Below are 13,747 nucleotides of genomic sequence, written 5' to 3' on the forward strand. Positions count from 1 at the left end.
TCGGGTCAACCAGGTCAACCTTGACCTAAGGTTGCACCAACAGGAATCACCGCGTGTTTCCTTCTCATCTACCAGCATACTCATCCGCAGTCTTCGTCCCTCAGTCGCACTCCGTGCCGACCTTCTCGCTAGCTGCGTCTCTTGCTCCTCGAGCAGTCTTCTGCTCCGACTTCTCGTCCCTCGGAACCACCGCGCGCTTCCTTCTCGTCCGCTGGTGTACTCTTCCGCAGCGCCCGTCCCTCGGGTGCACCGCGTGCCGTCCTTCTCGCTAGCTGCGTCTTCCGCTCGAGTACCTGTGCTCCTAATCTCCTGCACACTTAGACACAAGGTTAAAATAATACAGGACCTAACTTAACTTGTTGATCACACCAAAACAACCTTGGGGTTCCAACAATCTCCTCCTTTTTGATGTGATCAACCCAAGTTAAGCTAGGGTCAAAAATAGACATGAATAATGAAATAATTTATATTGCAAAAACATGCAACAAGATAGGAAAAAATTAAATTTCAAAAAATTCTAATTTTTCAATGTCTATCTCCCCCTACACTTATACTTTTTCTTCTCCCCCTTTGATCACATAAAAATTGGGGTTGCAAGAAAAATCTAAGGGTTGACACTTAGAAAAATTATAACAATCTATTTCAATGATTTTCTGAAAAATATTTCAACGTCAAGGAAAAATTTCTAAGTCAAAAATGACTTTTGAAAAGTTTCTAAGTTTTCGCCATCAAGAAAAAAATCTTTCTAAACCCAAAACTTTATGCAAGAAAATTTAAGGGAATTGATAACATTAAAGGAAATTTTCTATGCATTTATTTTGTTCTAATGCTTTTATCAGAAAGTTTTAAATTTTTATTTTAATATATCATAACTTCCTAAATCACATTTTTTCAGATTTAAAGTAACAAATATTAAACATGCAACAAATTGTATCATGTTAATTTCTATTAATATTTTGTCGAGATACTTTAATCGACAAGCTATTTCTTTTAACTTTATAGACTTTACTTCACAAAATTCTTTCGATAACATAATTTGTAATTCAAAAGAATATTTGAAGAAAATTTTCGGTAATATTTCTAACTTGCAAAATTCTTTTATCAAAATATTTTGTAATTTGTAAGAATCTTTCGTCGAAACATTTTGCAATTCGAAGAATTCTTTTGATAATATTTCTAATTTGCATAATTCTTTCATCAAAATGTTTTGTAATTCACAAAAGTCTTTCGGCAAAATTTCTAACTTGCAAAATTCTTTTGTCAAAATATTTTTAAATTTGAAAAATTCTTTCAAAATGATTGGTAAACCAAAGCACTCTTTCGACAATTCAATTTTTAAATTGCAAAAATCTTCAGGCAACTTTTCTATTGAATTAACCAGTTGTTCAGAGGGTAGAGGTCATACCTTACTTACCTCATCGGTCATTGGTTCTCCCCCTGTTGAATTGCTTTCTTCCGAAGACTCTCCCCCTTTCTTGATGCTCATTTCGGATGAGCTTTCTTTATTTGTAGGTGGGTCTTCCGCTATGATTGCTATCTCGGCAATTTCTTCGGTCTCGGACTGTTCTGTTGGTGGCTCGATGTCTGTTGAGTCGTCGACTTCCAAAGGTTCTTCTTAGAGCTTCAAGAACTTTTCCCAAAGTTCTTTTGCGCTTTTGTATTCGCCGACTCTGTCGAGATCTTCATTTGGTATTACGGTTAAAAGATGAAATTCTGCCCGACCGTTTGCCATTGACTCGTCACGTTGTTTCTTGTTCCAGAGGCATAGATCGAGTTTTTCTCCATTCGTTGTCTTTGGTGCTTCATAACCACATTTCAATATTAAAGAAATACCAAAATATGAATTCAAATATACCTCCATTTGTTGTTTCCAAACAACAAACTCCCCCTCGAATGCTGGTGGGTAGTCGCTAGCTCCGGCCATCGTTTTGTTGCTTCAGACGGCGGTTAGTTCTTCTTGAAGCGTCTCAGCTCTGACACCACTTGTAGGACCATTGCGGCTGGCTAGGAGGGGGTTGTTGGATAGTTCTATAAAAATAAAACAAACAACCCTTCCTCGAACTCTTTAAGCTAACACTTGCATAAATAAAGTAAAGCAATAAATTGAAATAATAAAGAACGAGGCACAAGTATTTACTTGGTTACAACCGATGTGGTTGTTAATCCAAGGAAGATAAAGCCCACTATCAATCTCCTTCAGGCGGAGAAGCCTCTTACAACGTTAAAGCGCAGAAACAGAAGTTTAACTACAACTCTACAGCACACAAGCGTTGGAATTACAAGTTCTGAGTTCGTTCTAAAGCTTCTGGACCAAGGATATATTTATAGCCATGGTCGGGGCGCCTAGAAGGGTTTCGGGCGCCCTGGGGGGGATAAACTTTATCCCTCAACGATCAGATCGAGTCAAATCTCGATCTTGGTCAAAAGTCAGGTCCGGGCGCCCGGAAGCATTCCGGGCGCCCCGGGCTGTTCTAGGCGCCCCGGACTGCTCCGGGCGCCTCGGGCTGGTCCAGGCGCCCTGGATAGTTCCGGGCGCTCCGGACCCTAAGTCAACTCTGGTTGACTTTTTTCGCTTCGGTTCGGGTCTTCAACTCCGGTTCTGCTCACTTGGGTGATCTCTGCCATCCGGAAAAGGGCTCACCCGAACCCAGGTTCCGGTCTTCTCGAGCAGGCTTCCCTCCGGCTTCTCGTCCCTCGGACCGCGTGTTTCCTTCTCGTCCACTAGCGTACTCATCCGCAGTCTTCGTCCTCGGTCGCACTCCGTGCCGACCTTCTCGCTAGCTGCGTCTCTTGCTCCTCGATTAGTCTTCCGCTCCGGCTTCTTGTGCCTCAGAACCACCGCGCGCTTCCTTCTCGTCCGTCGGTGTTCTCTTCCACAGTGCCTCGTCCCTCGGACGCACCGCGTGTCGTCCTTCTCGCTAGCTGCATCTTCCGCTCGAGTACCTGTGATCCTAAGCTCCTGCACACTTAGACACAAGGTCAAAACAATACAGGACCTAACTTAACTTGTTGATCACACCAAAATAACCTTGGGGTTCCAACAAAGGGCGTCTTGGAGATCAAGGCATACAAGAGAGGATTGATCTTCACTACACCTTATAATAGTAAGATCTAGTGAAAGGATGTAAGTACTACTCACCTGTAGTATAAGTTACTTCGATTATGCATGTATGAACCTCTTTGTTGTAGGTTGGTATAGTTGTATGCATGATTAAGAAATATGCATTTTAAAGAAGATATAAGCCATGATATGTAAAATGCCCGTCTATGTTTTGGGATTAAGAGCATGGTTAGCATATCTTGAATTGCTTCCCATTTAGTTTGGGACTAAGAAGCATATTCAATGCCCTAAAATGCTTCCCTATGAGTGTGGGGGATTAAGCGCACATAAGGTGCTTGTTTAAATGACAAGTAAGTGCAAAGTATAAGAAAGCAATATTTAAAAGAAAGTATTTTACTTTAAAGTGGCATGTACTGAACACAAGGTCCATGGGTGAACTCCTAGATTGCCCCTAGGCTCCTAGATCGCCTAGTAGTACCTTGATAGGTTCGGGATTAGCTACCTCGGATCTTATTAAGGATGCGTGCAAAGTGGTACAATGTTGGACCCAAAGCAAGTTGTTTAATATTTTCACTAGTTATGTAATATAAAGTTTTTAAACTTCGTTGTTGTCTTAGTAGAAGTTTTTCCTAAGGTTGAGAACCTGAGTTATAAAGTGCAGCATTGATGAACTCTATAATATACCAAGATTCCTATTTTCATTACATTATTAGCATGTTTTTAAGTTGATGTTTGCATGATAAACCTGTTTAAAAATACATGTCATGCATATATTTCTGAATTATGCATTTTAGCGTGAATTATTATCAAGTGCATGTTTGTGTTTTCCCTAAGCAGTTTGAAAAGTATGTTTCCATTGTTGTGTTTTCATAAGCAGTATTTGAAAAGCATATTCTTGTTTTAATGAATATTTTGTAAGTAGATGGTACTTACTAAGCGCTCGCTTATAGATTTGCATTTCTTTATACTGTAGATAAAGGGAAAGGAAAGCTTAAGTAGGAGGAAGTAGCAGGAGCAGTAGTTTGTATGTGTGTGTGACGGAACGGTGGGAGGAGAGCGGGAACTTATTATTGTAAGGAACATATCGGAACTTAGTGTTAAAGTAATTTCTTCTTTTCGCTCTATATGAAATATTATCACTATTTGCCTAGGATGAAGTTATTAGCTTGATAGCATAAGAGTGCGAAGAGGGGAGCTCTAGGGTCTCCCAAAAAAGGGAGAACAAACCCTTTTGTAGAGAGGGGGGGGGGGGTGCCCCCCACATGACCCGTGTTACGACCATGTGGATTCACACTACCCCCTACTTCATGCTCTCGGCCAAGGTGACACGGTCGTGTGGATTCACACGGCCGTGCACCTCTTCCTCTCAGCCAAGGGGACACGACATTGTGGAGTCACACAGTCGTGCTCCTCTTCCTCTCGGCCAAGGGGACACGGTCGTGTGGAGTCACACGGTCGTGTGGAGTCACACGGTCGTGCTCCTCTTCATCTCGGCCAAGGGGACACGGCCGTGTGGAGTCACACGGTCGTGCTCCTCTTCCTCTCGACCAAGAAGACACGACCATGTGGAGTCACACGATAGTGCATCTCTGCTTGGCTGCAGGCCATGTCCTACTAGTCGAAACAAGTTAGAGTAGATCTATGAACTGAGCAGTGTAAGAATGTCAAAATTTAGATATACAAAAAGGGTAACGTCTGTCCTATATGAGGTAAGGGGTTAGAAGGCTGGGTGTTACAATGAGTACGCTGGCGGACGAGAAGGAAGCATGCGATGATTCCGAGGGACGAGAAGCCAGAGCGGAAGCCTGCTCGAGAAGGCCGGAAGTTGGGTTTGGGTGAGCCCTATTCCGGATGACCGAGATCACCCAAGCAAGCGGAGCCAGAGCGAAAGACCCGAACCGAGGCGAACTGAACCAGAGTAGAGGGCCCGAACAAAAAAAGTCAACTCTATTGACTTTCTTGGCTCGGGCGCCCGATGTGAGATCTCGGAAAATTTAAATAATAGGGTTATTTGAGAAATAGTCTTACAAAAATTTTTCAGAATTTTTAGGAATTTTCTGGGAATTTTTCGGAGCTCGTACGACGGGTTTTGAGGGGATCAATTTCGGGCGCGGATAAAGCCTGTTTAGGATACCCGTTTAAGTGAGGAAAAGTTTTATTATATATTCCTTTTCTTTTACTCCTTCTAAAGCCGAGCCCGATTCTATTTCCTCTCCTTCCCCAACTCTCTTCCCCGACCCTTTCCTTCTCTGTTCTCTCTCTCGTGGACAAGCGGCGCCGAAGGGATTAGGGTTTCCAGCTCCGGCGATTTCCTCTACCGGCATCAGCGGCTGTTGAGCTCAGATCCGGGCGACTCTATTTGTAAAATACCGGAAAAAAAAATGACGATAAATAATAAATGAATTTTCCGGAATTTTTAGATATTTTTCGGGAATTTTTCGGAGCTCGTATGGACGAGTTAACGGGGATGAAAACGGGGCCCGGAAAAGCCTGTTTAGGCTACCCATTTAAGTGAGGAAAAGTTATTTTCTTTTCCTTTTCTTTTCCTTTTTCTTTTTATTTATTTCTTTCCCTCGACGCCGAAACCGTGCCCGACTTCTCCTTCTTCCCCCGCGCGCCCGACGCCCTCCTCCGAGCCCTAATCGCCGAGCGGTTTCTTCCTCTTCTCTTCTCCTCCGGCCTTGCCCAAGCGCCGGCGAGCGCAAGCCATTGCCGGCGATCCATCCTCTGCCCTAGACTCACTCCGCACCGTCGCCGAGCCCTAGCATCTCCGCCGACGCCGAGCAGTGCCGGCGACTCATCCTCTGCCTGGACTCACTCAGCACCGCCGGCTTTCTCTACACGCCGAGCTCTGCACAGAGCCACTGCCGACCGAGCCCATTCCTGTCCTCTCCTCCGCGCGGGCTGCGCCCCTTACTCCTCTGCTCTAGAACTCGAGCCGCTGCTGTCGACTGAGACTGTTCTGCCCTAGCGCCGGTTGCCACCACCTCTGTGCCAGCCACTGAGCGTCGACGTCTCTGGACCTAGCACCGTCGCCGAGTTTGCTTCGCCGACGCTGTGCCCTAGCACTGTCGCTGGCCACAGGTTCGATCCATCACAGAGTGTAGGCTTTGTACCCCAGCTTTGATTGGAGTTGGGGTTGTATGATCCGTGATCTTCATTGCTTGAGCTTCTGTTTGATCAGTTTTGTTCCAGCAGCAATTTATCTTTGCTGGCCGTAAACAACCCTAGTTGGATAGCAAACTTTGTGACTTCCAGTAGCGACAGACTTGAGGTAAGTTTGGGATTATTGATTTTGTTAGGAAGAGATGTTTTTGAAGGTTGATTAGGATCTTACCCTAGTGGTCGTTCAGATTTTTATTTAGCTATTCATTGAGTTCTAGCTAAATAAATGTATGTGTATCGACTGATGCAGGACTTTGACGCGAGACGAGCATCTCGACGTCGGATTGGACCTTTCTATTTTCGGAGGCGGGTACTTTGACTTATGTCTTTGATATGCATGATAAATTGTTTAACAAATAACAATAATTGTGTTACTCTTTGTTTCGGTTGGTCACTACATGATTATAGCATGTTGTTTGTTTATTTATTCTGCTCTGCATATTATCTATATGATCATATATGTTTGAGTAGTGACCCAACCACATGATATGTTATGTTCTAGACTTAGGGTTTGTTTGATGCCCTATTTGGTTGTGTACCATTTATTTGACACATCTTTCAGTGGTACACACTTGTATTTATTTATATGGACCATGCTATGTTTTAGTGTCATGCATCATGATTGCATGCTGTACGATTGTCGGCTCTACTATGGTTGAGCCCATCGTCAGTTACATGTACTGCACACACCACCCATGGATTTGTTGTATATCTGGCTGGTGTGTGGCGGTTCTGCTGTTTGGCTCCGTTGGTCAGGTGACTCAGCGTGGTAGCCGGTAGTCAGTTCCGCTCTGTTTGGCTCCGCTGGCATTTAGTGTAGCAGCGTAGTAGCCGGCAGATGGTGGACTTTGTTTGGCTCCGTTGGTCAGATGACTCAGCGTGGTAGCCGGCAGAGATATCCTCCCCGTCATTGTGTACCGGGAGATGAGAGCATTGAGCTCCCCCATTTATGATTTGGGGCCAGAGGACAGGAGTACTCCGACAGCATTCCGTCCACTCAGTCACTGTCAGGAGCAGTGATGTCCGAGTGCACGGTCACCATATGCATTTATTGCATTTTATTGTTGTGATTGCTGCACTTATATGCTGCATTTGTATGGATGCATTTGATTGACATGCATACAGGATTATGACTTCTTCGGTCTGACGACCTGTTACCTTTGTACCTTGATTCCGGTTAGTACAGTTATCTCCTGATTTCGTATCAGTTGCATTTATTCATTCTCGTATTCAGGAGACTGTACGCATGATTAGTGTTGTCTGTTATTTGTTTTATTATGCATATCAGTTGTACCTGCTGAGTGTTGGACTCACCCCGCCTCCATTGTTGATATTTTCAGGTTGAGGCTGTCCGGAGCAGTTCCCGTCGCTGACCCCCATCTGCACGTAGAGCTAGTTCTTTATTAGTTCGTTATTTGTTTTTATTTGGCCTTTTTCTATATCAGACTTTGTTTTAATATTGTCTTTGGATTTTTCCTATGGATATTGTATGGAGTGATATCTTTTGATGGATTTTTGATATGATATTGGATTTGATTCTACTACGTGCCTGCCTGGACGGCAGAAGAGGTGAGTTCGTTGGATTTGAGCTTTACGAGTGTAGTGGAATAGGGTGGATTTCGAGTCAGAGTCCTATTGTTATTGATTACTATTATTAACTGCGTGGTTGTGACAGCCAGAGGCTGAATATCTTTATAAACTGCGTGGTGTTTGTTTTAATTTGTGTTATTATTCCAGCCGCATGTGGCTGAGGTATATAGTGCTTGTAGAAAAGTTTCAGATTGTCCGCCGTACAGGGGAGATGCTGCCGAAATTTCTTCGGACAGAGACTCCTCCGGGGCGTGACACTATTCCTCTCCGAATCATAGACACGACGTCACGTCTTCTCTAGCGGACTGTCGACCTTCCTTCCCTGATTCGACGCCACTGGGTCGAGTCTTTACCATCCGATCGCCAGTGTGAAGAGAACATTAGGGTCTTGAGGGTAAGCGATTGATCTTGCCTCTTTTCCATTGCTCGGATTTGTGCCCTAGCTTTGAGTTCTTCCTCGATTTTGCTCTCTTACTCTCTAATGGTCAGCGATCCTAGGTTAGATCTTGGATCCAATCTTCGTTCTTGTTGATTTGGGGACAGAAGAATTCCTGGTACGTTGCTTCACGGATCGGATTGGGCGACGCTTTCTGGAGACACACGATTGAAGGTAAGGGTTGATTTCAGGAATTAGGTCATTGATTGAATTTGGAATGCTTGGTTGATCTGTGGCCTCATCTTGATCTGATTCCAGTGAGGTTGAGTGCTACGGATCGATAAGCATGGTTGTGAGGTGAGGTTCGGTGTACTGTGGGATTCCAGTTGGTGTGCAGCAGCTCACTTTGTTCCAGCCGTGGCTGTAAATTGGTAAGGATTAGATTTAATTGCTTAGATTAATTAAATAGAATGATTGGGGTTAGGGTAATTAACCCTAATCAACTATTGGATTTAATTTAGGTTAGGATTACTAATCTATTGGTGATTAGGGATTAGGTAACTAACCCTAATTGACCGTTAGATTTAATTAGGTAGGTTGAGATTATATTGATTAGGGTTTTTCCCTAATATAGTTTTAGGGATTTTATTTAGCTATTCATTTGAATTTAGCTAAATAAAATATATATTGTTTGATTGACACAGGACTCTGATTCGAGACAGGCATCTCGACCTTGGATTGCTTGATTGTACCTTCTATTTGAGGCGGGTACCTTTTGACTTATCTTTTGATAGTGTCTTATGATATGTGCAGTTTATATATACTTACTAGTGTTGGTAGTTAGTATTTTCCTGGGTTTAGTTTAGTTGATACCTGATACATGCTTCTACTGTTATCTACTATACATTAGTCTGGTATACCTTTACTTCTTACCATGTGTATATATGTTCGTGGATATGGATATTTATAGTGCTTCACTATACTGGATTAGTTGTTATACATGCTGGATATGTGATGTTGGGTTTATGCTGTTTATTATCATTGTTATATATGTGTTTGTCTGTTTGGCATCTACACATATGGAGGATATGTTCAGGTATGACATACTGTAGCCGCATGCACCATATCGCATGATTGCATGCTGGGCGATTGACGACTCCATTATTGTTGAGCTCGTCGGCCGGCTACATTGACCTGCGCACCACGTGACCACTGCATGGGTAGTGGCACAGCACACAGGGTGTGTAGGTTGCTCGGTGGTGCTCCGCTGGAGGCTCCACTCATGGGTAGTGTGATAGGCAGCGTGGTAGCATACCGGGGTCCCTCCCTGTCATTGTGTACCGGGAGATGAGAGCATTGCGCTCCCTCCTATAGTTGAGGTTGGAGGATAGGTGTACTCCGGTGCATCCCGTCCACTCGGTCACTCTTTAGGGGTAGTGACGGCAGTGTGCACGGTGTCACAGCCCTACCCACGCGATCTTACCATTGTGTGTGAGATGCTGACTGGCGTCAGGGGTGACCATGTCATATTGCATCATATGCACAGATTGCATTTATTGTGATTGTTGCATATTGGATGATGCACTTGGGTGACTGCATATGATTGACATGCATACAGGATACATGCGTATTTGCTCTAACTATCTTTATCTGTGTATGCCCACAGTCATTCGCCCGAGCCTCGCAGGTGAGTACAGTTTATTTCAGTTATGCACTTCTTATATTCTTGCAGTAGATTGTATTTCATGCTTATTGTTGGTTACTGCAGTTTATTTAGTTATGCATACCTGTTATACTTAGGAGACTGTACTATATATGTATACTGTTAGGATGCTGTACCGTAGGATGGTTGCTGGTAGTTATATGTTGCTGTACATATCTATTGGATTACCTGCTGAGTTCTTTGGACTCACCCCGTTGTTACTATTTTTCAGGTTGAGGCCGTCGGGAGATATTCCAGTCGCTAGCCCCATTATCGCGAGGATTTTCTTTGTCGGATTATATTTTGCTTTTGCATCTTATATACTTGTATTGTGGGTTTGTATTGTGGACTTTATATCAAACACTTGGGTTTACTACTTTTGGTTTTCCGCTGCGGATATATTTTCATTACTTCGTGGATTTTGTCTTTCCTCGTTGTAGTGGAGTAGGATGTTTACATATATCTTCGAGATTCTATATCGTCTTTTCTTATTAAACTGCGTGGATTGATTATATGTTGAACTGTGTGGAATGTTGATATAAACTGCGTGGTTTGTTTCTTATTTGTATTGTATTGTTCCGGCCGTGTGTGGCCGAGGTATAGATATATGTATTCTGGATTCATATTGTCACCCGTACAGGGGAGATGCTGCCGAAATTTCTTCGGACAGGGACTACCTGGGGCGTGACACCCGGAACCATTCCGTGCACCCGGACCAGTCCGGGGCGCCCGGAACCCTTTGGGCACCCGAACCTGGATATTATTCTTATCACGGTCAAATGCAATCTATGTGAGAAGGGATAAAGTTTTATCCCCTCCCAGGCGCCTGGAACCTTTCCAGGCACCCCGACCAAGGCTATAAATATAACTTTGGTCCAAGAAGCTCTACAGAACTCAAGCAATTGACATTTCCAACACTTGTACGCTTTCTTTAGAGTTTAGCTTCTATTTTTTTTGTATGTCATTGCTGTAAGAGACTTCTCCGCCTGAAGGAGATACTAGTGTGGTTCATTCTTTGGATTAACAACCTCCCTGGTTGTAACCAAGTCAAATCCGATGCCTCTTCTTTTTGTTATCTTCTGTTTATTTATTTTATGCAAGTGTTATTCTGAGAGATCGAGAAGGGTAATTTTATTTTACTTTTGCAAGGCTATTCAACCCCCCTTCTAGTCGGCCAACGTGGTCCAACAAGTGGTATCAGAGTGAGGATGCCTTAGGAGGACTAACCGCCGACTGAAGCAACAGGATGGCCGGAACAAACATCTACACACCAACGTTCGAGGGGGAGTTCGCTTTTTGGAAACGACGAATGCAAGTTTATTTTAAAACTAATTTTAATATGTTATTAATAATGATGTATGGTTATGAAGCTCTAAAGGATACAAAAGGAGAAGAACTTGAGGAGCATCAATGGACTGATGAGCAGCGTGATGAATTCATGACAAACGATAAGACTGAATCTCGCCTTCTAAGTGTACTACCTACCCAGGATCTCGAATGAGTCAGAAAATACAGAAGCGCAAAAGAACTTTGGGAAAAGTTCTTGAAGCTCTACGAAGAACCATTTGAAGCCGACTCCTCGATAGGCACCGAGCCATCGTCAGAAGAATCTGAGATGGAGGAAATTGTCAGGACAACCCTGTTAGTTAGAGCCCTAGAGCCAATCATTTGATGATTGTTGTATGAACTCGTTGTATCATATTCTTGTATATAAATAAAGACATTTGTTTTTGGTTATTATACTTACTTGTATTGGTGCCAAATAACTAAGTATAATAGCGTCCTAGAGTAGAAGTTTCTTACCTATATCAATCAATTGGTTGAATTGATAGTGAGATGATATAGGAAACACTACTCTTAATCATTCCTAGTCAAGTATTAACATTTAGGGACAATGTTAATGCGACGAGACTAGCATGTAGGTCAACTCGATGACTTGATCTCACAAGTCATGGATTTAAAGATATCAAGTTGACACATGGGTATGCATTGGAGAATGTATACTGAATGACCCGCCATGAGAAAGTATCATGGATCGTTATATGAGTGTCATATACTTTCTCATGTGGCTATTAGTATGACTACTAGTCCTTGGACCTGAAGTCACCATGGTTCCCTACATAAGGAGTTGCATACTTTGGCTTCGTCAAACGTCACCCGTAACTAGGTGGACTATAAAGGCTATTACTGAGTATGTAACAAATTATGCGGAGGGATGTGAGTGATGTAGATGAGATCTATCCCTCCTATATGACAGGAGAGACATCGATATTCTTGATAGAGTGAGACCACTAAGTGCATGGGCATGCCCAAATGAGTCAATATGAGATGTTGAGCTCATTTGATTGAGTGAGTCTACATGGGATTCAAGATTTAGATTGATTAGAGGATGACACAGTCTATGCCTCACATTGATCAATCTAGATGTCTAGGATAGAAGGACACTTGTCATATATTGTGAAGAGTCACAATTAGTAGTCACAAGGTGATGTTAGATCTCAACATTCTTATAACTTGGGTAGTAATGATGTGTTGCTAGATACCGCTCATTACTTATGCTTCTAAATGGGTTTAGGAGCATTGCCAATGTTATAAGAACCTATAGGGTCACACACAAAGGGCAATTAGATGGAGATTAGGTTCATTTGATGAACCTAAAGGATTAGGTTCATGTGATGAACCAAATTGGATTAAGAGTAATCCAAATTGCGCTAATTGAGTTGGACTCAATTTGGTTCATGTGTTAAGTGAGTCTAATTTGGACTTAGACTCATTTAATTAATTTAATTCAATGAATAGAGATTCATTAAATTAAAATTGACTTGAACCAATGGTTAGATTAGATCAACCAAGGGAGAGAAGTGGTCAAGTTTGACTTGACTTGAGAGGAAGATGAAGGGTCAAGTTTGACTTGACCATTTGCCACCTTATTGGTGAATTGGCAAAGAGTAGGCCAATGATGATGCTCCACATCATCATAGTTACTTGAGTGAGATGCCACCTCATGGGAGTTACCAAGAGTTGTGACTCTTGGCATTCCATGGAGGTTATAATCCCTCTTAATGTGGCCGACCACTTGAATTTCAAGTGTAAGTTTCATTTTGTGTTGAAACCTCCTTCTTCTTCCTCAAGTTCTCAACCTCTCTCCCTCTCCTCCTCTTTGGCCGAACCATTCAAAGGTACTAGCACACCTTTTTGTTTGGTTTCGCCATCTCTTGCTTGTGTGGATATACATAGAGGAGTATCTACTTTAATACTCTCGAGATCCGGCGAACCTTGGACGAGCGGGATTAAGTGAAGGGCTTCGCATCAAGGGTAAATTCTTATCTTGTAGATCAAAAGTAGATCGTGAAAGTTTTTACGAAATTTAATCTTCGCACGGATCCGGTGGCATGGGAATTTCGGGGTTTCCGGAACGCAAAAAGCGGTTTTTGCGGCCCGAAAAACCCAACAAACCCTAACAGTCAAATTCCATCCCGAGGACACATAAAACTCATCCCAGATAAGCATCAATGAAGGGGGAGAGTCTTCGGAAGAAAACAGCTCAACAGGGGGAGCATCAAAAGTCGACAAGGTAAGTCAGGTACGGTCTCCACCTCCTAACCAATTGCTTAATTCGGTTAAAATACTGTTGAAAGATTTTTTTGAGTTAAAAATTATATTATCGAAATATTTTTGTGAATTAGAAATTAAAAATAAAACAAAGAATAGTGGTTTAAAGAAACTCTAGCAACAGATTATCGATTAAAGAATCTCGATAACCTAACAAGAGAAAATGATATGTTAAAGGAACAAATACAATTTTCTGCATGATCAAAATTCCCTGCTTTAAATTTGAGAAATTATGACAAAC

Source organism: Zingiber officinale, chromosome 7B, assembly GCF_018446385.1.
Source record: "Zingiber officinale cultivar Zhangliang chromosome 7B, Zo_v1.1, whole genome shotgun sequence".
Classification (NCBI taxonomy): domain Eukaryota; kingdom Viridiplantae; phylum Streptophyta; class Magnoliopsida; order Zingiberales; family Zingiberaceae; genus Zingiber; species Zingiber officinale.